This window comes from Boleophthalmus pectinirostris, unplaced genomic scaffold, assembly GCF_026225935.1.
Source record: "Boleophthalmus pectinirostris isolate CB_2022bp ecotype Guang Dong unplaced genomic scaffold, ASM2622593v1 HiC_scaffold_2, whole genome shotgun sequence".
NCBI classification, from domain to species: Eukaryota; Metazoa; Chordata; class Actinopteri; order Gobiiformes; family Gobiidae; genus Boleophthalmus; species Boleophthalmus pectinirostris.
The window spans coordinates 6,061,704-6,086,953 of record NW_026571152.1 but is presented as its reverse complement, the minus strand read 5'-3'; positions in this window follow the sequence as shown (position 1 = coordinate 6,086,953).

Below are 25,250 nucleotides of genomic sequence, written 5' to 3'. Positions count from 1 at the left end.
TATTTAACAGAGCCAGTACAACAGTTATTTTAGTATTTTTTAGAAGAATAAGGCCCGTCAAAAGCATCAAAAACAGATACGATTTGATACTCAAACTTGTATCGAAACTAGATACTATTGATACTAAAAGGCCACATTCACAGGACAGAAATGAACCTTTCCTGAATGTCTTTAGAATGATTTTGAGCTGTATAAGAACAAGTATAAGAGCACATAGACTCATACCATATTTTTCTGGCTATAAGTCACTTTTTTTGATGGTTTGGTTGTTTCCTGCGAGTTGTACATTAAAATTTTCACAGTGACAGCTGCGAGAGGCTCCAGTCTTGTGTGTCAGTATCTGCTGCTCCTGTTCCTCCTGTACCACTGTCACTTCACTCTACTGCACATGTCTCCTGCAGAAAGAGCCTCTGTCCTGTCTGTATCATGACAGTCGATCGCACCATTACTTCTGTACCACTGAAAATTTTACATTTAAACAAACTTTTAAAGACAACTGGGAAACGTGAATGTAAATGCCCCAAAAAGAAAATCATATTTTGCAGATTACAAGCTGCAAGTAGAGGAATCTGCAACTGAAAACGGTAATCGAGCAGCAGAAAGAAAGTTTAGAGTGAATGAGAAACTTGTGACATTGGGAGGATGCACCATGAAACTTTTCTGAAGTCACTGGATGGATGGACAAAGCCTGGACTTCAGTGACACCGAAACCATCCTGTCGGGATTCACAAAGGCCCGAATAATACACGCATCATTCATCTCAGACTTCCGGTCATTGTGCAATGCATACTTTGAAGGATTTTCTGAAAAAGTGAGCATCAAACCGCCACATCGTCATATAGGCTGCGTTCAGACTGCAGCCTGAAGTGACCCAAATCCGATTTTTTGGCTTCTATGTGACCTGTATCTGATCTTTTAATGACAGTCTGAACGGCACAGATCCGATTTTTTCAAATGTGACCCAGGCCACTTGGATATGTGGTCCTGAAACCGATACATATCTGATCTTTTGACATGCGACTTCAGTCTGAACGGCCAAAGCGCATCTATCCGACCTACACGTCATCAACAAGCGACAAACGTCACTATTCTGCGCTGAAGCAGGCGGAAACCGGAACTGTAAAATCGCCAGGTGCTCAATGCTCACGTCCATGTTTGGACAACTTCCGTAAACACAGAGCACGCTCGCTGCGGTTGACGTATGGGGTTGACGTCATCGTGTCTCCAGTGCACATGCGGGACACTTTCGGGCCGTTTACCGTTCACACTGAAGTCACAGACAAGTCGCATTTAATTGGAAATGTGAGCGACCTCGCAAAAACATCGGATTTCACAAAAAAATCGGAATTAAGCATTAAGCCCTGCAGTCTGAACGTCGCCTAAAAGATCAGATACAGGTCACATAGGGGCCAAAAAATCTGATTTGGGTGACTTCAGGCTGCAGTCTGAACGCAGCCTTACACTCCGGAACAATTTATAATCTGAAAAATACGGTATACGCCCATGGACCACTATGAAACCTACCTGGATGACTGAGAATTACACGGATATAAACCTGCATGGTAATATAAAAGATCTACTACCATTTAATGTTGAAAATCGCATTCTGTTGTCTAAATAAAGAGCGTTTTTATTATGATGTCGGTAACGGAATTGGTATTTTTTATGTATCGTGACCAAGTGGAATAAAGCTTGACCTCATGTAACCTAAAAATCCAATCCGACATTTGTACAGAAGTGCTTTTTTACAGGGCTGTATTTCTTTAGTGACCACAACATTTCAAAGCTGTTTACCTAAAATGAACTTCAGAGATTTTTTACCACAGGGCTGAGTGGGTAGGAATGCAGATGACCATTTCAGTAATAATGCGTTAGATTTAGGCTATATAGAGATTTTGCAGCCAATGTCATCAACATTCTCTGGGGATGTGATTCTAACTGTAGGCACTGCTCTGTTTGAGGCATTATTAGACATTCATGTGTGCTTTATTTTAAACAGAATCAGACCAAAAAGAACTGACTTAGCCGGAACTACAACTGGTGAGCTGATTTGTGCTGTTAAACAAATCCCGCTCACCTTTTACAAACTCCTAAACAAAACTTTGAAAGCTCGTATTGATCACAGGCTTCAGAAAATGTCATTTCAATCCATTTTGTGTTCGGTAATGTGTGCGTTGTGTCACCATGGTAACTGACGAACATACCACTATATAGAGATAGATGTAGAGCACCCCCAGAGTGACTACCACCTCATGGCATCACAAGAAACATTGCATTTTAGACTTTGGAGATGTAAACAAAGTAATAATAAATTGTTACTCAAACAAAATCAAACAAATGAAACAAAACACAACTCCAGGTCAGGTTTTGAACGTGTAACATTATAAACACAGCTTAAAGTCAATTTTGCACAATGCAGGACCTTTAAATAAAATGATAGGTCTTGTTAATTACCACGTAGCTGGTCAACTTTTATTTTATTATTTTACTTTTTCATGAAGTCTTTGAGAAAAACGAATGAGAAATTTACTTCTGGAACAAGGGGCAGGCAGACACTGTTGAGCTCCATGATAGACATTAGTGACACAATATGTTTGTGAACATGTCGGCTCTTTTGAACAGTTCCTTTAAGTGTTTGTTTTTTTTGTTTTACAGAATTATATCTTTCTCTTTTTCATGAATTTTTACAATAAATACTAGGGGTGTAATAGAATATAATAATATATTGTGAATCTATGATGGAACTCGTCCGTGATTGGGGCGGCAGAGTTTCCCGCAGCGCTTTATAGTTAGAGCGGCCGCCTTGACAACATTTGCTCTCCACCTTTACCACGTCCCTCTGAACCACATGAATCCTTGCAAAACTATGGTCGTCACCTCCTGGTCTCCACTTCTGCCTTTCGCCAGCACAGAATCTTCGCCCACTCCCCCACCCTCATACCTGTGACCTCTGTCGTTAGATAAATGTTATTTTCAACCGCTGGGGACCTTGTAATTGCCGGCAGATCTGCACTTACTGCAGTTTTTTTCTGGCCAAAACTATGAAGATTGAGAAAAACTTCATGCTGAAACGGTTACTTCTGCACTTTACTAAGTCTGAACACCTGCATCTGTCCCTTAACCCAGTATATATACATTCACAGAAATATGCAAATGATATGTTGATCGGGTTCCCTCCTTGGATCCTCCCTGAAGCGTCTCCGTTTATGGGAATGACCAGATCTATTTAGGTTTGGAGCCAGCCAGGATGTCCCCTTGTCAGCTGCTCTGTACAGAATTTCCTTAAAAAGACTCAACCTAAAGACAGAACTTACACAACAGTATCTGTAAACACATATATCAGATTCCAGTGGTTAAGCATTAATTGTGTGACTTCATTAACAATATTTAAACAAATATATGATTTCAGTATTTAATAATTGCATGTGGTATACTCACGACACTTTATTACTTGTTACGGCCTTCACTTTTTGAAAAGTTTTGTTTACTGTTTACAAGGAAGTAATTTTTTATCAATATTTCATACATTTGTTGCTTATTTGGGAATATTTTATTTAACTTATTAGTATAACCAAGCAGCACTTTCTATTTATTTTATTTTCCCGTTTGTATAATGTTAAAACAAATTGTTGGTTTAATAAATACAAACAAACCACAAGCAAATGGTTTTGCATATTGTTCTCATATTGTAATGAACCAAACCGTGACCTCAAAACTGAGGTACATACCTAACCGTGATTTTAGTTACACCCCTACTAAATATCAATAACATATCAGTGCAGAAGTAGAATAGGCAACACGAGTGAGAGGTTTGTGCACCAAAAAATAAAACTAAAAAATTTTAATTGGCATTATAATAATCATCATTTCAAAGGGTAAACACACCCACTCTCAATGTGAACCATTTTAAACAGATCATCATTTCCCTCTGAATCTGTCGTTAGTTAAAGATAGACTATGTAACTTTGTGACTGGGGGTCCATCACCTGCTTCTTTCTGTGGATATGTCATTGCTTTACCTGGAATATTCCACAGTATTACTTTAAACAGCTCTAATTTACATTTATTCAATTCCGGATGGTTTTAAAGTCTCAAAAATACCTAGAAAACCATGCACCGTGCCTGTGCGTGGGGTCACCTCACCACAGATCTGACCTGTAACTTGATCTGCTTTGGTTTCTATGATGATAGAAAGGTTTACTGCCAGAAAAAAAAACAAAAAAAAACATTAACATTTCCCTGAAGAAACTAATCTGATTGTCTTTTGAACGGCTCATTGCAACGAACAGGTCCAAAAGATTCGAATCCCATAAAGGAACCGGAAGTCCCATCACTGGCGCACTTAGAGGCGTTGTGTAGGCCGTTTTTTTTTCTAATTATAAATCCCATAGTAGCTATAAAATAAATGTACAGTGCATTTTCTTCATTTGAGCTTGGATCCACCTTTCTATATATAGCACGGATATTTACAGCTATACATTCACTCCTACACGGTTCCTTTTCCACGTTTCTCCGCAGTCCGTCCTACTTTTTCCCATACCCTTGCGAGACCCGAGTTATCTGCTCGCTCCCCAAACATGTTAATTGATTTTCCTGAATCACTGGCTGGTGGGAAGCATCTACTTCACAGCGCAACAGAAGTGCTGGTAGTTGTTCCGTATCTCTCTCCAATTCCCAAACGGAGGTACAGGAAAACACGGCAACAAAATAAAGCAGAAATCAATGCGGTTTATTTGAGAGAACCAGCTTCACGGCGCGTTGGCCTCAGGTTAGCTTCCCACAGTGGATTGCGATGGTTGCTCCGATGCCCTGTTGAAGTCTCCGAAGCAGTTGGGGGCCCATTTGAAGTGCCTAACATATGGGTCTGAACAGCTATCAGTGCTGGTGAGTACAGCCTCCTAGGGCCCTCTCTGTGCCTCTCTCAGCTCTTTGGTTGTGTGGCTTCTGTCAAGTGCCCATATATTTCTACTGAGTGCTTTCAAAGTGTGTGCATTAAAGTGCTCTACAGTCAGAAGCACAGTTTTAAGTCTGTCGTCAACTGAGGGATCTGTGTTATTGCCACTGTAACTTCAGTGATGTTAAATGTAGTAAATGAAGTCTGCACAAAATAGAAGAATGAGAAAGACTTAAGGACTTAGACCTTATGCTGTTTTTTGATCTATGTTATATAGGGGTGTCAAAGTATTGCGTTAAATGAGATGAATTAATTACAGTTATATTTAGCGTGTTATGTTTTTTAATCACGTTAATATCATGTTTAATCTCTAACTTTACTGTTTCTGTGTGCGCGTTGCCTTAAAATTAGTTTTTATGTGTTGCTGGGACACAGTCCTGCTCTGCTCGCTCCTGCAAAGAATTATCATTTTCATTCCCGTTCCCACCCGCATCTGCGATAAACCTGCACATGTCTGATCTCTGAAAACATCTCGACACACAGAACAGACTCACCTTCAGCATCAACATCCCTCTGTCACAGAATGAACACTAATATTCCACTGAGTCGTGTCCTTTAGTCCGACAGAAGCTGAACTGCATTTTTCTTTTCTCTGCTTAGTTTATGGAAATGAGCCATGTGGTTTTATGTTTTGTTTCTGTGAGACTTGCACAAAGCTGCATTAAACACATTCTAATGTCAAACGGGCTGATGTGTCTCTAGACTGGTGATGGTTTATATGTCGTAAAGTTGAGTTTATTTATGCAGATTAATAATAGTAATAATAATTATGATACTTATTTTATTAAAAAAAACGTGAATGATTAATCGAAAATCGATAGTTAATTCTCCTGACGATCGATTAATAAAATTTCATCGAATGCCCATCCCTAATGGGGAAGTTCACTTTCTTAAGCTCTATCAAACATGGACAAGTGGAAAGGAATTGTCTAAAATGCAAGATTAGACCACATCTGCAAATTTAGTCTGCTTAAAATGTTTTTATTAATGCCAAATAAAATATCCACCACAAATGATGTATAACAGGCAAACATTCATCATTTTTATATTTTACTTACACTCATATTTAGTTTGCGGGACTGTAGTTTATCATCCCACCCACCCGCTCCTGCATCATGCAGTCTCATTCCGCCAGCGCCACAATGAGCTTTCAAAATGTGTCCTGCGCTGCACTGTTTTGCGTCAGGTCTTGTGGGTGCAGAGCTCTAACCTGATGTTTTATTTTATTTATATTTTCTAATTATTTAGGGTTTGACGAAAGAACACAGCGGACTGTAAATGGCTGCATCTGTTTGTTAAATAAAGTTTGTTAAATAATAAATGACTTTATAAAGTAACTTTTTGTTCTATATCAGTCTTATGATCTGCCACAATAATGTAATAATGAATTTAAATGAAAATACCTGAAATTGGGGGATTTTCTCATCATTTTTTAGGTGAGATTTTAAAAAGAGATTAATTAGATTAATTAATTACAGATGAATTAATCTCTCAATTTTTTTAAATCTCTTGACAGCACTAATGTTATAACATTTCCTCATCACAAATCTGGAGTTGTAGTTTGTTTCATTTGCACGGAGCCCTTTGTTTCCTCATTTCTAAGAATTTTCTCCAACTTAAACTCTTAAGTCAAGTCATTTTTATACCACATTTAAAGGGATGATTCAGAGTCATTTCAACCTAAGATGCTTTGCACCACTAACTCTACATTACATCTGTAGTCACCTGCTGCTGGAGAATAGGTTGAGTGTAATTGATGACCAAACTGGGAGAATTGGGGATAAATTCTGATGTAAATTAATAATTTAAGGAATTGTGGACACAAACAAACAAACAAACAAACAAAAAAAGGGCTGAGGGAACATAGGCACGCTCCCATTTGCAGATTTTTAACACACAAATCTCTTCTCTCTTCAGAAAACACCTACATTAGACATAATTTGATCAATTTCAGCCCTAGAACTGCCAATCACTACAGAACTAAAGGTAAAAGGAGCTGTTAACTTGAAAACTATCACTTCATGGCATCTCAAGGTGGAAGGTCGAGCATTTTGAGCTTTGGAGATGTAGACAGACTATTAATAAAGGTTTACCAAAGATGTATGAAAACACATTTCAGGTTTTGTTTTTGATGAGGTAAAAACATTCTAACATGGCTTAAAGTTCACAAAGATGGCCACTTATGCATGGCCTCATAAAATGGTTAAACCCCACTGTGAAACTTTTTACTAAAAATAACTAAGTAAAATAAAACCCTTTCCCACGGTCATGGAAACCCTGGAAAAGTCATGGAAATTGAAAATGTCATATGTCAGGCCTAAAAAGTCATGGAATTTTGTAAATATTTGTGAATTTTAGTATATCTTTCACACATCTGCAGCGTTCTGTTAAGTTTTCATGAGGCTATTGTGATTATTTCTGACCGTCTGCGCCTTTTGTTTACAAGAGACGACAATAAATGCACTGACAGGATTTTGAATGTTAAAAAACTATAATCCCAAACCATAAGGTGGGTGGGAAGGGTTAACATTTCATATTTAGCCCTAAAAGTCTGATCAGTTCTACACATGTAGGTGCCGTAAATGTCATGGAAAAAGTCATGGAAAAGTTTTGAAATGCTGTCAGTGAAAAATAGTGTGAACCCTGCCGGTGTGACTGTAACTGTGTGTGTGTGTGAGACTTGGATGTTGAATCTTTTTTATTGCACTGAAAAACAAGAAAAACATGCATCCTTCCTGTGAATGGACTTGAATTTTCACAAACTAGAATCTTAAGTGGCCTGGACGAGGGCTTCCTACTGCTGTCTCCATGGCGATGTTGTTGCTTTGACTGTAGTATTTCAGTGTGACATCAAATTCTCCACAACTTCCATGACCACAGAAACATTAGAAAGTTAAAGTGTTAATCATTGTTAATTGGAGATACAGAGGCTCTGTGCCCGTTATCTCAAAGGTTGGAGGTTTGATCCCTGTCTGCACGGTTACTCTGTCCTTGGGCAAGACGTTTCACCTCCCTTCCATCTGTGTCCTTGTTTAATTGTGCAAGAACAGTTGGAAGCGAACAAATTGACCAAAACGTTTTTTCGGAGTGGAGTATTTGGTGAGGAGAGTGAATGTCAGAGGACTGTAGCCATGGCTTCATTTCCATCTGTTCACTCTCACAAACCCACACATACACATCAAACTCAAGGTGGGTGAAGCGTCTTGCTCAAGGACGTAACAGCAGTACGCAGGAGTAAGTGGTGTTTGAACCTCTGACCTGTGTGTTGGTGAACGACAAGTTTAAACACTACGCCGCTGTTAGCACGGCCAGTCTACGCGCCACTCTGAAAATAAACACTTTGGAGATCATTTTTACATCAATTCGCCTCAAACATGAGAACTAAACCTTTTCAGCTGATGTCGTCAACATTCTCTAGAAGTGTGATGCTAACTGGAGGCATTGGAGGCTCTGTCTGAAGCTCTGTTACTCAAGTTACTCTGCTACTCAAGTTACTCTGCTACTCAAGTTAGGATTATGTGTTGCTTACATACATAGATTACATGTACCGGAGTTACGTAATCAGACACAAATTATGAGTAACTGTATTCAGTTACAGTTACTGTTTCCATGAGTGGTAATTGGATTACAGTTACTTTGTTGAAATAAATGGATTACACAACGGTATTTTCCTGTTTTTACATTTTGGGCTATATCCCCCTTTTTTTTTTTTTTTTCTCGGTAATTCCACTCATTGCCGGACACTAAGCCAGGTCTAAACCAGGTCTAAACCAGGTCTAAAACCAGGTCTAAACCAGGTCTAAACCAGGTCTAAAACCAGGTCTAAAACCAGGTCTAAACCAGGTCTAAACCAGGTCTAAACCAGGTCTCAACCAGGTCTAAAACAGGATTGAACAGGACTAAACCATGCCGTGCGGACGTGTCTCCTCCTCGTCTTCTATCAATAATATTTTTAATACGATTAAGTAAAGTCTGGGCTTTTTATTGTCTATTAGCAGACAAAACATCTTATGTTATGATATCTGAGTCTTTGCTTCTCTACAGCAAATCAAGTAATCCAAAGTATTCAGATTACGTTACTCACTTTAATTAATTTAATGGATTCCGCTACAGACTACATTGTAGGCAAAATCTGTGAAGTAATCACACAATTTTTTGCCCTTTTTGAGCCGATTTTTCACTCGTGGAACTTTTTTTTTTTTTTTTTTTTTACCAGGCTGGCGCCACCTGGTTCCTCCGCTTAATTTCAATTTAAATTCTCTCCAGACACTAGGTCAGGAATCAGGATACACTAGATGATTTGCAAGAAACCTGGAAGCTGTACATCGCTCACCGACCAATCACGGAAGAGCTGAACCAACCCCAGTTGCGATAGCAGACTACATACACTATCCTCCTTTGGATTTCCTTTGTCAAATACAAACTTTGCATATTTTATTGCACCTTTAATTCACAAGTTCACCTCACAGAAACGACAGTGATCGGTGCCAGTCATGTTCACTCTCTGCTTTGTTTGCTGTTGTGCCGGAAATGACTTGAACACCACTGAGCGTTTCGGCAAATTATCACGACCAAATGGCAGCGATTGGTTAATAAAAAAAGTACCTACCTTCCATCGAGCGAATAAATCCTAATGCTGCAAGGTCTTTCTAATGCTCTTAAAGTTAAAGTCGACCTTAACCATTTGGTCTCCCAGTTAATACCTTGCTAACTGAAAGTACTTATTTCAAAATACTCGCTTTTACATCACTTAGCTAGACTTAATATTTTGCTTCTCTGGAAATCTGCAGCATCTCAGTGGTTTCATGATATCTTGGGATTTCTTAAATTGGAAAAGATTAACATTGCAACTAAGGGCAATGAAGAAAAAAATAAAATACAGAAAACAGAAATGGGGTTTGTTTATGGAAAACTGCAAATCATTAAAAACTCTGCCTCTCCTTTCTCTTTCTGTCTCTCTTTACCTTTATTTAATTTTTGATAACAATACGTGTCAAATCCAGAAATTAAGATGGTCTTTTCTTTTTGATAATACGAAAAAAGAAAAACAAAAAGCTGTGATTTGTGAATCTTGTATGAGTATACTGTGATTCCTTAATACAATATTTATTAAAAAAGAAAGAAATCTATTCTACTATTCCAGCTCCTGCTCTGATGCACAGCTTTCTCTAAGTGTTCACGCTTTCTCTAACCGTTCATGTTTCAGCCCAAGACAAGTTCAAATAATTATTAAGGCAGAATGACTTAGGGGAAAAAAACAAAAAATCTAATAGGAGGTTTTCAGTCACGTGATCACGATGATGCGCGAATTTCAGGTGGAGGGCAGGAAGTGAAGACAAACACGACAAACACGGCTCTGGAGAACACAGATATGGAGAAGAGTTCTTATTGTAAGGATTTAGAGCCAGTAACAAGGCAAAGGTACGAGCAGTTAGTCGACAAATATATTGGGCGTGACCCTGATCTTACTGAAAATGAGAGAATTTTCAACTGAAGTAAAAGATTTGCCGACAATCGAGGCAGAGGAGATCACAAACTATTTAGCTCTTCAGACATCGTTCTACACCAGACAACAGATGAAGGCAAAGTACAAAAGTTTGGAGGCATAGAACTTTTTTTGTCAGTGGATGGGTCCTCAACCTTAGTGCAAAACGCCTAAATGATGATTATGGTTTGGTCTTCGCCGGGGTGAGTGTTTCTTTTATTTTATGTGTATAGACTGTTATGGGAAAAACTGCAGTGTATCGCAGTAACCTCTATCTGAACTATTTAATGTCAACAAACGTCGTTAGCTGTTCGTCGTTAATGATTCGTTTATGTTTAGGTAAACCACAAAAAACAATTTAGCTTTGTAACAAACCTTTGTCGAAGTGTCACTGCAGACACGAGCATTAGCGAATTCTGCTCCTCCCGACCGCAAACAGGTTTGTAATCCACTTTTTACGGCGTTGTTCTGTCAGCTTTTCCCATTTCTGACCTTTGTGGACGACTATATTCGGACTCTAAAAAAATCGCTTTTCCTTCTCTCGGTTAGAACAACTGGCACAGCCGTAAACTACACAACACATCGGCATTTTTCTCCAGTCAGTTCACTTCCTGCCCTCCATCTGATTTTGCGTGCTGACAAACGGAGCCCTGTGACATCACGTGAAACCCACCTATTATAAGAAGTGTAGGTATGCGCACATTACTCATACTAGGCTATTACCGTGAAACATGGAAAACGAGACAAGGCCTGCACACTTACTCCCAAACTGCATTTAACAACATTCAATCAGTAGATCTTCCTCAGGTCATGGTTTTCTTTGTGTGATACTCAAGTATATACTTGATATACATTCATAAGACATCAAATATATGACATAAGAGCTACGGAATTATGGAGCACAGAAAAAAAGTAAATAACTCTTCATATTCAAATCCTCAAATTAGCCATTCTTTGTTTTACCGTTTACCGGCCAACTCCACTGATTCTGAAGTTCAGTCTCAGCTTCCACCGGTGCATAGTGTTATTGTTGTCGTGCCCTTAGGCAAAACACTCAACACACCTTGCCTCCAGCGTTGGCATCTATAATGAATGGTAAAGTAGCGCCTTTACGATTTCTTAATTGCGTCCGTTCAGATTGCGATTTCAGTGACAAATTGGCTTGTGAGCTCTGAGCCACATCAAAAACAGACCTGGAGTTGTGTTCTGTTTCATTCACATGTGTTTGAGTAATTCTTACATCTGCAATGCTCAAAATGCTCAGTTCCACCTTGTGATGTCATGTAGTGGTACTTTTCACGTTAACAGCTCCTTTTACCATTTAATTCAGCAGAGATTCGCAATTCCAGGGCTGAAATCGTCCACATGGTTCTAGTGAGGGTTTCACTGGCAAGAACCACACTGCAACAATGGAATACGACGAAGACATTTATCGGTGGTGGATAGAGGTGACGGCGGGTAGGGTTGGGGCTCCGTTTCCTGTACGAAATGGTCGCCTAGCCGATTCGGAACCCCCCGTCCTTAAAGATGATGTCTTCGGACAGAAGGATGGACGAAAGACACAGAGCGAGAGAGAGAGAGTCGACACAGGCGGTGATGTCGGGGACGGCTGTATAAATAGGGCTTCTGGGTAATTGTTGGAGCGAAGGTTGAGGAGTGGTCCAGCTCCTGAATTTCATTAACTCCACATATGGAGTTTAAAAACACAGTGGAGTATTTTCTGTTTGAGAGAAGAACCGTACCAACATTCCTAGGGATAAAAGGAAGTAACATAGACAACGGAACGTAAGGGTAGACGGAGCTTTTTCAGTCCGGGCTCCTAGGCTTTTGAATGACCTGCTTGAGGAGATAAGGTTTGCACGATCAGAATCATCTTTTAACCCATTTTTATCAGTTGGCTTTCCTTTAACTGGTTTTAGCTTGATTGTATTCCTTATTTCTTTTGTATTCTGTTTCTCTCAATTTGTTTGTTAATAGTTTATTGGGTTGTTTGCATCATTGTCTGTTTTTGTGCGCCTTCTGCGTGCTGTTTTTATTCTTTTTGTATTGTTCATTGTGGCCTCTACAGCACTTTGTAAACTGTTTTTAAAATTGCTTTATAAATGGAGATTTATTGTGACTCTTTTAATTAATAAGTAAATGTAGGATATATGATAGTAAAATAAAAAAAAAGTAAAAGTATGCAATAAACTCAAAAGTATGCTATATAAAATGACACATAGCAGTTTGATAACAAGTGTAGGCTGCTACTGACCTCTAGTGTCTCAGTTACAATCACATACACAACAGATCCAAAGAGACAAAATCCTAAGGCGAGCTGTTCCCAGGGACTGGCAGGTACACAGGACTTTTATGGTGGGCAGCACTGGCAGTTGGAAACAGCGAATCGGCGGCGCGGGAGTCCAAGACACCAACTGTCAGACGGTACCAGAGCCAACCCAAGCGAGGAGAGGAAAAGGGTCCACCAGTCAGGAGTTGGGTAGCCAGGCTTGCACCACCTAGTGCCTCCGCTCAATTTCATTTCTCTCCAGCGACTAGGTCAGGAATCAGAATACACTAGACGGTTTGCAAGAACCCCGGAAGTTGTAGACAGCGCACCGGCCAATCAACGAAGAGCTGTGAAGTCATGACGTCAAACTCAAGCGCCTGTCTGATCCCTTTTGTGGTACAGCACAACAGTAAACAAAGCGGTCGAGATGAATGTAGACGAAGACAGACATTCTGTGTTCGCAATGATTCCAGAGATCAAGGATTTTAACTCTCTGCTTTGTTTACTGTTGTGCCGGTAATTACTTGGAAACCACCAGTGTTGTGCAAGTTCACACTTTTCATGAACTAGTTCAAAGTTCAGTTCACACTTGTTCAAAATGAATAGTTCACTTTCATAGTTCACAATTTTAATTTTGAACTAGTTCAAAGTTCAGTTCATTTTATATTTAGATGAGATCTGTAAATGAAAGGCTGCATTTATTTTAGACTAAACCAGGTCTAAATCAGGACTGAACCAGGACTAAAAAAGAACTGAACCAGGACTGAACCAGGTCTAAACCAAGACTAAACCAGGACTGAACCAGAATTGAACCAGGTCTAAACCAGGACTGAACCAGGACTGAACCAGGTCTAAACCAGAACTGAACCAGGACTAAACCAGGTCTAAACCAGGAATAAACCAAGACTAAACCAGGACTGAACCAGAATTGAACCAGGTCTAAACCAGGACTGAACCAGGACTGAACCAGGTCTAAACCAGAACTGAACCAGGACTAAACCAGGTCTAAACCAGGACTGAACCAGGACTAAACCAAGACTAAACCAGGACCAAACTAGGACTAATCCTGGACTAGAACTTGGAATCTAGGACCGCCCCTGAGAGAACCCCGAGTGCGATCGGGCGTCAGCTGCGTTTATCTCGGTGGAGCGTGGACTTCTGCGTCGGTCCTTTCGCTCAGGATCACGGTCTACGCGGGCGAACCTCCGGCGTTTCACCGCTGCTGATATCGCGGTGATTTTAGCAAATTTGTATGAAGAAAAACGAAAAACCCACCATTTCAATCCAGGTTAAAAAAGCATTGTGACGCGCGTTACTGACATATGTACCAAGTAAAATAATACGCGCGCGGAGCAGCACGTCCTGTGCGTGTAGGTTTCAGAAAATATGGATCCATCCTATTTTTTGACGCTCTACACGAGCGTAGGCGCGTATCCCCGTCAAAATCCACAGAGAGCATGTATCTATTGTTGTATTTGTGCATTTACCATCAGCACATTGTGCTCCCTGGGCAGTTGTGGATCATGTGAAAGAGCCCAGATCCACATACACTGTTAATTAGTGCTTTGAAATTTACTTTTGAAATCCTTGCGTTTGCCGTGGTCAGCCTGTACAGAAGGTAAATACAAGCAGCTAAACGCGCCCAGTCAAGTTTGATTGACTTTCCCATTGAGAGACACAAGAGCCCGTACGTTCTGCTAAAGCTGCCGGTGGAGTCGCCTTCGCGTTGACACGCGGCTGTGGTTTCGCGAGGTGAAGTGAGAGCAGATTCGTCACTCGTCAGGTGAAAACAAATTCCGACGTTTAACTGAACCCCAACAGTGACGTACGTCGTTCATCACACATAATTTGAACAAATTCACGTTCAAGTTCTTGATTTACAAAAGTGTTGCGTTCAGTTCAAAGTTCACTGAAAAATGAACGCGTTCTTTTGAACTCGTTCATGCACAACACTGGAAACCACTGAGCGTTTCGGCGCATTACATACATCACGACCAAATAGCAGCGATTGGTTAAATAAAAAAGTACCCCCTATTGTCAAGTGAACAAATCCTAATGCTGTGCGGTCAGATGATTTCCACAAAGTGAAACCGGTCGATGAATTAGGCTAGAAGTTGGGATCACCGCTCGCAGATTCTCATTCACAGCACAAAATGAGGGGACACCAGGGGGAGAGCGTGAGGCGAGGCATGCCCAGGCCAAACACCGTAACACTTAGCTTTAAATTTACAGGGTTTGTGCGTTAAACGTGTGAATGAAACAAAAGAACTCCAGGTCTGTTTGCGATGAGGAAACAACATTAGAACAGAGCTCAGAAAATAGTGTAATATGGCCTATTCCACCTTGACTACTTAAACCAGCCAGACATTGAGTAGAACACATCACTTAGCTTTGGGGTGTGTTCCTCTCTTTATCTCTCTTTTATTATTTCTTCCGAGGGTTGCCAGATACTTCAGCCTCCCCCCCACCTCTGTCCCCCGGGGTAAACGAATCCTCAGACGGCCCCTGCGCTGGTGATGGACTGGCTTCATAAACAGCTCACAACCCACAAACATCCTCCACGCTCACCTCCTCTACCACTGTAATCCACTTTACTATATCGAATCAGCGCTCGCGATCCCTGTTACGCGGATAACGTGCCGGGCGTGTGGTTTTCAAATCCGAGGTGAGAGAGAGACGGAGTTGGCCCGTAGTCGCGGTTTAAAGTGAAGTTGAGTAGCCGTGGGTCATTGGGCAATAATAGGAGTTATCAAGCCAGTGCCAGCGGAGAGGTAACACAGAGGATTTATGAGGGGCCCGGTGGGGTGACCTGCAGCTCAACACTCTATTCTTCACTCTGGACAGCGCTGAAGCAAAGGGAAGACTAATAAAGACAGATAGTTGTTTAATGCCACACCGCGTAACTTTTTAGCACAAAAAAGAAAAGAAAAGCGTGTTTTTATTGTACTGAAAAATGTGCGTGCTTACTGTGAGCAGGCTTGCCTCTCCACAAACCTGATGTTATTTGATTTAGTCCTAGTTTAGACCTGGTTTAGACATGGTTTTAGTTCTAATTTTAGTCCTGGTTTAGTGCTTTTTTTTTAAACTCCTGGTTTAGACCTGGTTTTAGTCTTGATTTTAGTCCTGGTTATTCCTGATTTAGTCCTGGTTTAGACCTGGTTTACACCTGGTTTTAGTCCTGATTGTAGTTCTGGTTTAGTCCAGGTTTAGACCTGGTTTACACCTGGTTTTAGTCCTGATTGTAGTTCTGGTTTAGTCCAGATTTAGACCTGGTTTAGACCTGGTTTAGACCTGGTTTTAGTCTTGATTTTAGTCCTAGTTTAGTTTTGGTTTAAATCTGGTTTAGACCTGGTTTTAGTCCTGATTTTAGTCCTGGTTTAGACCTGGTTTACACCTGTTTTTAGTCCTGATTGTAGTTCTGGTTTAGTCCAGATTTAGACCAGGTTTAGACCTGGTTTAGTCCTAGTTTAGACCTGGTTTAGACCTGGTTTTAGTCTTGATTTTAGTCCTAGTTTAGTTTTGGTTTAAATCTGGTTTAGACCTGGTTTTAGTCCTGATTTTAGTCCTGGTGTAGACCTGGTTTTAGTCCTGTTTAGTCCTTGTTTAGTCCTGGTTTAATCCTGGTTTAGACCTGGTTTAGACCAGGTTTAGTCCTGATTTAGTCCTGGTTTAGTTCTGGTTTTAGTCCTAATTTTAGTCCTGGTTTAGACCTGGTTTAGTCGTGATTTAGACCTGGTTTAGACCTGGTTTTTAGTCCTGATTTTAGTCCTGGTTTAGTTGTGATTTAGTCTTAGTTTAGTCCTAGATTAGTCCTGGTTTAGACCTGGTTTAGGTCCTGAATTTAGTCCTTATTTAGTCTTGGTTTAGTCCTGGTATAGACCTGGCTTAGACCTGGTTTTAGTCCTGATTTTAAATGTTGTTCGTTTGCGTATAATGCACAGTAACTTGCCTAGCTCCATGGAGAATGTTCCAGAGTATGGTTTTAACTTTCTGTTCCAATGGAATCATGCGGTTGATGTGCCACCTCCAGAAAATGACATACTGTATCTTTAAGAGGACTTTCTATAGGATTAAGTGTGATTTGGGGCAGCGTTTTCTCTATATTCTCTATTCACACTTCACAAACCAGGTAGACATTTGGAAACGTGTCTTCAAAGCACATCCTATAGAAAGTGCCTGGAGCAGATGGAGCTGGAAGTGTGCCCATGCTCACTTCATATTTGGAACGCGGCGGCTACAAGGTTACGTATGTCCATTTATATTTACAGTCTATAGTCCAGACAAAACAGAAGGGTAAATTTAAGTTTCAAAGAGGTTCAAAGTCTTTAGTTCTGTTACGTGTCATTATTAATCTTGTTTCAAATGAGGGTGCAAACTTTTATAACTGAGATTGTAATGCACACTTTTACACCCCTGTAAACCTGAGCCTGGAAGGAAAATGAGCTGGAGGACAAAACAAATCAATTTTCAATTGTGTTATTTGCTGTTAAACTGTCAGAATGCAGATTTGTTAATTGTGTTTATGGCTCAAGTCTCAACAACTATTCCCAAACAGCGTGTACGAAATAATTCACCGATACTTTGTAGTGACACCACGCTAGGGAAGTTCTATGTGTATCTCTAATGACGGAATGTTTAGGACTTTCCATGGACTCAATGCACACATGAACAAACACTGTCAAAAAAGATCATCTGAAAAAACGAGTGTACTAGCATTTATGGTCCTGTTTGAGTTTCAACAAAAAGGTGAGAGTGGCTATCTGAAAAACTGTCCCTGTTTGCCCTGTATCCCCTGTCCCAGTTGAAATATCCCAAACCAGTGATTTGTCTTAGTTTTATACAAGAAATGTCCCAGGTGTTTGGACCAATCTGATCCCCGCCAACTGTAAAGAGGGGTATATATTGTTGTTTGTTTAACCAAAATACAGAAAACAGTGCTTGAAAATGACCATAAAGCAAAAAAAAACGCACAGCCAGAAGTCCCTCAGATTATGACCCTGAAGAAGTGTTGTAAAAATCCTGTCCACTTTCTTTGGTTTTCTGTAAAGTGCCAGTAGAAGATTTTATAAAAAAAACATTCATATATATATATATATATATATATATATATATATATATATATATATATATATACCAAAATAACTGTAAAATACAAATAAAGGTAGAAAATGACAAAGATGGCCTCGATTTGGTCTCGAGAGATCGTGGTCTTGGTCTTGTCTGAGTCTTGACCTTTAAAAGTCTCAGTCTTGTGTCGGTCTCAACCTTTAAAAGTCTCGGTCTTGTCTTGGTCTTTTCTTGGTTTCGACCTTTAAAAGTCTCGGTCTTGTCTCAGTCTTGACCTTTAAAAGTCTTGGTCTTGTCTTGGCCTTTAAAAGTCTCGGTCTTGTCTCGGTCTCGACCTTTAAATGACTTGGACTTGTCTTGGACTCGACCTTTAAAAGTCTTGGTCTTGTCTCAGTCTCGATTCTTAGAGGTCTCGGTCTTGTCTCAGTCTCGACCTTTAAAAGTCTTGGTCTTTTTTCGGTCTCGACCCTCAGAGGTCTTGGTCTTTTTCCTGGTCTTGACCTTTAATAGTCTTGGTCTTGTCTCGGTCTCGACCCTCAGAGGTCTTGGTCTTTTTCCTGGTCTCGACCTTTAAAAGTCTTGGTCTTGTCTCGGTCTCGACTCTCAGAGGTCTCAGTCTTGTCTCAGTCTCGACCTTTAAAAGTCTTGGTCTTGTTTCGGTCTCGACCCTCAGAGGTCTTGGTCTTTTTCCTGGTCTCTACCTTTAAAAGTCTTGGTCTTGTCTCGGTCTCGACTCTCAGAGGTCTTGGTCTTGTCCTGGTCTCGGGACCCTGTGGTTTCGGACAGGTCTTGGTCTCGAGTAGTACGCACTCTTGACACAGTTTTATTTATACCAACCATCCCAACAAGGGTGTGTCCCGGTTTTGAATGCTGAAAATCTGATCACACTATTCAATGCTCAGATCGGCTCACCTGTTGTAGTTCCAACCAAGTCAGCCCTTTCCGACAGTTTGCCTTAAAATAAAGCTCAGATTTCAGCCTCAAACATATCAGAGCTGCAGAGACATTAGCTGCAGAGTATCAATAGATTCAACATGGTTCAATCCCGACGATGACCCAACCAAAGCCACTTAAATGTAACTGTAGTGTAGTGACAGCACAGTGGCAAACATGATATCTCCTACAGTTGGACCACTTGTTCCATCTCACATAATAACAGTGCAGTCAAGTCTTTAGAAGCTGTCCCCACAAGATCATCTTAACAACAGGGTAGAGCTGCTTTGAAATTCTAATCCAGGTTATAAATAAAGCTCTCACATTGTGCTGTACATTGTAGCCTCTTGTACCGAGCATGAGGAAAAACCAGGGGACTGAGACAGAGTGTTTACAGTTAATGATATGTTCTGCTCTTATGTTTTGAGGATCCTGTGAAATAAGACCAAGGGATTCCTCGAAAAGAAGAAGGTTCATTTTTACATATGATTTGCATGTGTGGTTATTTTTGTTAAGGGACACATCAAACTGAAAATGTACTTATTCAAAGAAGGGGTGGTATTTGAAATCGACTTTTTTTTTTTTTTTTGAGTTTTCTATCACGTTGTCAAAAACGTGCCTGAAGAAGTTTTAGAAAGGACTGCACCGATCCAGCTTTTTCTGTTCTGATACCGATGTCGATACTATGGCTCTAAGAAGACGTCTGGAGAATTTTCAGTCCCGTTCCCGCAAAGAATTGTAATTTCCAGTACCGCTTCTGCCCGCAAATCCCGCAAGATGGGGATGTTCGCTTTCTTAAGCTCCATCAAACACGGAGAAGCGGAAAGGAATTGGTCCCCAACCTGTTTTGCAGCACGGACTGGTTTTATATCAGTCAATATTTCGTGGACCGAATAGAGTTTGGGGGGGCTGCATATGGGAGGAGGCGCGGTGCGCGGTCCAGCGACATGGTTAAGTCCTGGATAAATCCTGTGTTAGTCCTGGTTTTAGACCTGGTTTAGACCTGGTTTAGACCTGTTTTTAGACCTGGTTTAGACCTGTTTTAGTTCTGGTTTTAGACCTGGTTTATACCTGTTTTTAGACCTAGTTTAGACCTGGTTTAGACCTGTGTTTAGACCTGGTTTAGTTCTGGTTTCAGACCTGGTTTAGACCTATTTTTAGACCTGGTTTATACCTGTTTTTAGACCTAGTTTAGACCTGGTTTAGACCTGTTGTTTAGACCTGTTTAGTTCTGGTTTCAGACCTGGTTTAGACCTATTTTTAGACCTGGTTTAGACCTGTTTTTAGACCTGGTTGAGACCTGTTTTTAGACCTGGTTTAGACCTGTTTTTAGACCTGGTTGAGACCTGTTTTTAGACCTGGTTTAGACCTGTTTTAATTCTGGTTTTAGACCTGGTTTAGACCCATTTTTAGACCTGGTTTAGACCTGTTTTTTTATTTCTGGTTTTAGACCTGGTTTAGACCCATTTTAGACCTGGTTTAGACCCATTTTTAGACCTGGTTTAGACCCGTTTTAGACCTGGTTTAGACCCATTTTAGACCTGGTTTAGACCCGTTTTAGACCTGGTTTAGACCCGTTTTAGACCTGGTTTAGACTGTTTTAATTCTCGTTTTAGACCTGGTTTAGACCCGTTTTAGACCTGGTTTAGACCCATTTTAGACCTGGTTTAGAGCTGTTTTAATTCTGGTTTTAGACCTGGTTTAGACCCAGTTTTAGACCTGGTTTAGACCCGTTTTAGACCTGGTTTAGAGCCTGTTTTAATTCTGGTTTTAGACCTGGTTTAGACCCGTTTTAGACCTGGTTTAGACCCATTTTAGACCTGGTTTAGAGCTGTTTTAATTCTGGTTTTAGACCTGCTTTAGACCTGTTTAAGTTCTTGTTTAGCCCACGTGATGTATGAGAATGGTGAACGGTCTGTGCTTCGTACTGGAGGGGGGACAGTCCACGAGGCATATTGGGGGGGGTTCACACTTTCTGCCTGGGGTTGGGGATCCCTGGTCTAAAATGATTAAAAGATTAGACCACGCACGCACATTTAGGCTGCTTAAAATGTCTTTATTAATGCCAAATGAAATATCCAGCACAAATTCTGCATGATAGTCTTACATTCATCATTTGTATAGTTTATTTTACACTCATATTTAGTTTGCGGGACTGCAGTTTATCATCCCCAGCGTTTTGCAGTCCCACGCCTTTTTCTAATGTGTCCCATGCTGCACTGTTTTCATCAGGGGCAGGGCTCTAGTTTTAAGTACCTTCCTATACCTGATATCAACTGATATTAGAGCAAAGACTGAAAGTATTTCCATTAAATACAAATGGCGTGTGGTAAAAATGATCAAATGCGTTTTGTAACTATTATTTATCATTTAAAGTAACTACATAACACAATATTGTGAGGTATTTTTGTCCAGCTTTGCAGTGCTTCCAGTTAGAATTCAGACCTGTCCTCAAGTTCAGTTTTAAATTAGCGTTCTGTAATGTAAGACAAGTTATGAAATGGCTTCTTTTTTCTTTTTTTCTTTACATCCTGTTTTCGACTTTGTGTTACTTTCCACATTGTTTACATGTGTCACAAGAGCCACCATCCATTCTGCATTCCAGCTGTGTTTTTCCTCTAAAGGTCCATTGACTTCTTTTAATTACATTTCTTTTGTCTGTAAATGTGCTGCTGGTGTGTGTGGCAGTGTGCACCTGTCTGCACCCGTCTGCTCTGAGATTCATTGCGCCTGTACACGTGCAGTCTTTAAGAACCAGTGCATTTTTCTTGAGACCATTAACCCTCTCCTGTTGTCCTCGGGTCAAAATGACCCGCTACCACGTTAAAAACTAACAAAAAATCATCTTAACGATAATTTTTTAACATGAAATTTTATGACTTTTCCTAGATTGACCCAAACTTTAGGAAAAGTGAATTGTTGCCTTTATTCACATTATCATGTATGCTGTACAAAAAAATGTACAAAGGTCGTCTTCGGGTCAAAATGACCCAACAGTGAAATTCAGTTAAAATCACAGTCACAGAGTTATCTACACACCACAGAATGTGAGGGTTAGGGTTTTAGTTCTGTTTCAGATCAATCAGTAGCAGATGTAAACAAGACAAGACAGGTGGCCTTGGTAAATGGTCACATTTTTCTACATCGCTTTTCCACCTTTATGGCACTCAAAACGCTTTACAACAAGGAACCACTCACACATTCACACACTAGTGCACACAGACACTGTGGGCAAGGTGGGTTAAGTGTCTTGCCCAAGGACACAATGACAGCATTCATCTGTGGGAGCTGGAATCACATCAGCCAACCTGTGGGTCAGTGGATCTGACCGCTTAACCTATGATGTTTATGTCGAGAGCTGGATTCGAACCACCAACCAGTGGGCGAAATGCTCTACCAACTGAACTACTGCCGCCCTAGTGGACAGTGCCTTTGATCTGTGGATTTCCAGAAGTTATAAAGGTGCTGCAGATGACATTACCCCAAATTCTCTTTGTGTTGAATCCATGATGTCCAAACGGCTCTAGAGCTGATTTTTCCAGATACCCAGCAAGACAACTCTGATTCAGACCAGAGGAGGCCCAGAGAGGAACCAGTGGATGCAAGTTGTGCTTGATGTGACAGAGGGACTGAGGGGTCACAATGTGACATGTGACAATTTCTTCACCTTTTATGACAGCAGCTCCTGAAGAGGAAGATCACCATGGTTGGCACAGTTTGAAAGAACAAACCTGAGCTCCCACCTGCACTGCTTGCAACAAAGGAGAGAGAGGTCTTCTCGTCAACGTTTGCCTTCACGCCCACCACCACCCTAGTTTCCTACATCCCAAAGTAAAATAAGAATGTAGTACTTCTGAGCACACTGCACACAGACACTGGCATTAGCACTATGATCACGAGGACAGGAAGCCATCCATCATCCTAGACTACAACTGTAACAAAGGAGGTGTGGACAACCTGAATAAGGTGACTGGAACATACAGCTGCAGAAGGATGACTGCTCACTCTGGCCCCGGTCATCTTCCACAACATCATTGATGATTCCTCCTACAATGCCTTTGTGATTTGGAGAGAGATCAACCCAACCTGGATGCCTCATGAGCAGAACAAGAGGAGGGTGTTCCTGGAGCAGCTAGGAAAGGCATTTGTAACTCCACTCATTGAAAGAAGGAAGCATGTCCCCTGCACAGAAGCCTCTGCAGCAGTTGTCAAAGCTATACAGAGTGCAGGAGCTCTTGATCAACCTGAGGATCCAGCTGCCACAGCCGCTGCCCCAGCTGGGGCAAGTAAGAGGAAGAGATGTCAGTTCTGCCTGCCAAAGAAGGACTGTAAAACACATACTGTGTGCTGTAGGTGTAAGAAATATATCTGCAAGAGCTGTGCATTTGCGTACTGCTCTACATGTGCTAATTAGTTGAATGAGTTATTGTTTTTTTTGGATTGTATATTTTCTTACATTGTTCACTGGCAAAAAAAACAAACAAACAAAAAAAACCCCCTGAAGAATCTTATTCATTGGGATGAATAAAAACGCATTCAAAATTCCTTTTTGCACATTTCTTTTGTTTCTAAAGCTATAGAAATGCAGGTGAAAAGGGAAAACTCAAGTATTCACACATTTTGTGGTGAATGTTTCTTCAAGCTAAATAAAATTTGGTGTTTAAAATTCAATTAAACTGCTTATATTGGGGATTTAGTGAAGACGGGTCATTTTGACCCAGAGGACATGGGGTGTATACAGAATATGAGGACAACAGGAGGGTTAACCCTCTCATGAATATGTGTGAACAGTGCAGCTCCACGTCTTTGTCTCGTAACAGCACACATGGCTCACATCACAAAGGCATGGAGCAGGTTTGAGGAAGTGAAGTATTTATGAGGCTGCTAATGACCTGGTTGGATTATGTCTGGCTGAGTTGCTATAGTAACACCCATAATTGAATAAATGCATGTGTGACGCACGCAAAAGTGCACTTGTATTTTATGTCATTTTGTAATTTGGCTATTTGTTGTTTTTTTAGAAGACATGGCCTGTCTTATCATTTTTATGCAGATGATTGCCAAATTTATTTACCCATTGGCAAAAAGGATCACTGCCCCCTGACACCCCTGCTCGACTGTCTATCGGACGTCAAGGCTTGGTTGGCCCAAAACTTTTTGAAACTCAATGAAGATAAGACTGAGGTGATGCTGTTTGGGGCCAACAGTTCCCTCACTGATGTGGGAGTCCTCAAAAATCATGTTCGTCCCACGGTCACCAACCTCGGCGTCATCTTAGACAGTGATTTTAAATTTGATAAACAGATTAACAATGTTTTAAAATCAAGTTTTTATCATTTGCGGCTTTTATCTAAAGTTAAACCTTTTTTATCTTTTAAACTATTTGAACAAGTTATGCAGGCTTTTATTTCATCACGCCTGGACGACTGTAATGCACTTTATTCCGGCATTTTGCAAAACGCACTTTACCGACTACAGTTCGTCCAAAACTCTGCAACGCGACTTTTAACAGGAACAAAAAGGAGAGAAGAGCACATCACCCCAATCCTTGCGTCTTTGCACTGGCTCCCTGTTCATTTTAGAATTGATTTTAAGATTTTATTGTTTGTTTTTAAAGCTTTGAATGGACTGGCTCCACAGTACGTCTCGGACCTCATCCAAATTTATACCCCTGCGCTCTGAGGTCCGAGGTCCAGCTCCAGCTCAGGGCCTAAGACGAGACTTAAAACCAGAGGGGACAGGAGCTTCTCTGTGGTCGACCCTAAACTCTGGAACGATCTGCCGCTTCACGTTCGAGCAGCTCCACAGTGGAGAGTTTTAAATCTCGTCTGAAGACCCACTTTTATTCTCTGGCTTTTAACACCGCGTGAGTCGTGTGCTCCTCTGTGTCTTTTATTTATTTTTATGTGTTTTTATTGGTTTTACTGATTTAATTTATTTATTGGTTTATTTATTTCTATTCTATGATATAGTTTTATTTTTATTTTACTGGTTTTATATTATTTTACTAGTTTTATTACTTTAAGACTAGTATTATTTTAGTAATTTACTTTATCATCTTATTGTTGTTATTTTTTTATGTATTTGTGCAGCACTTTGGAAACAGTTTGTTTGTGAAATGTGCGACAGAAATAAAGTGGATTGGATTGGATTGGATTTGTATTTGTACTGATAAGCAGAGGTGGATTTGAGTCACTATTTTTAGGATTTGGACCTGAGACCTGTAACTTGAGAAGACTTGATGCGTCGCCTAAACAAAATATATGTTTTTATAAAATACTTTTCTCTTTACAGTTGATAAATGCAGTGCTGAATTTTACAGGAACAAACTGGAACATGTCCCTCCCACTTCTCTGTTTGTTACTTTGGATGTAACTGAAGTTCTGTGATATGGTATCCTCAAATACACTACAGTATACAATATACAATATACAATACAGTAAAAAAAAAGTGATGTACAGTACAATACAGTAAAACAGGGAACTACATAGAACATGATCCTTGGATTTCAGTGGAGACTACATGACAAAATAACTGTTATT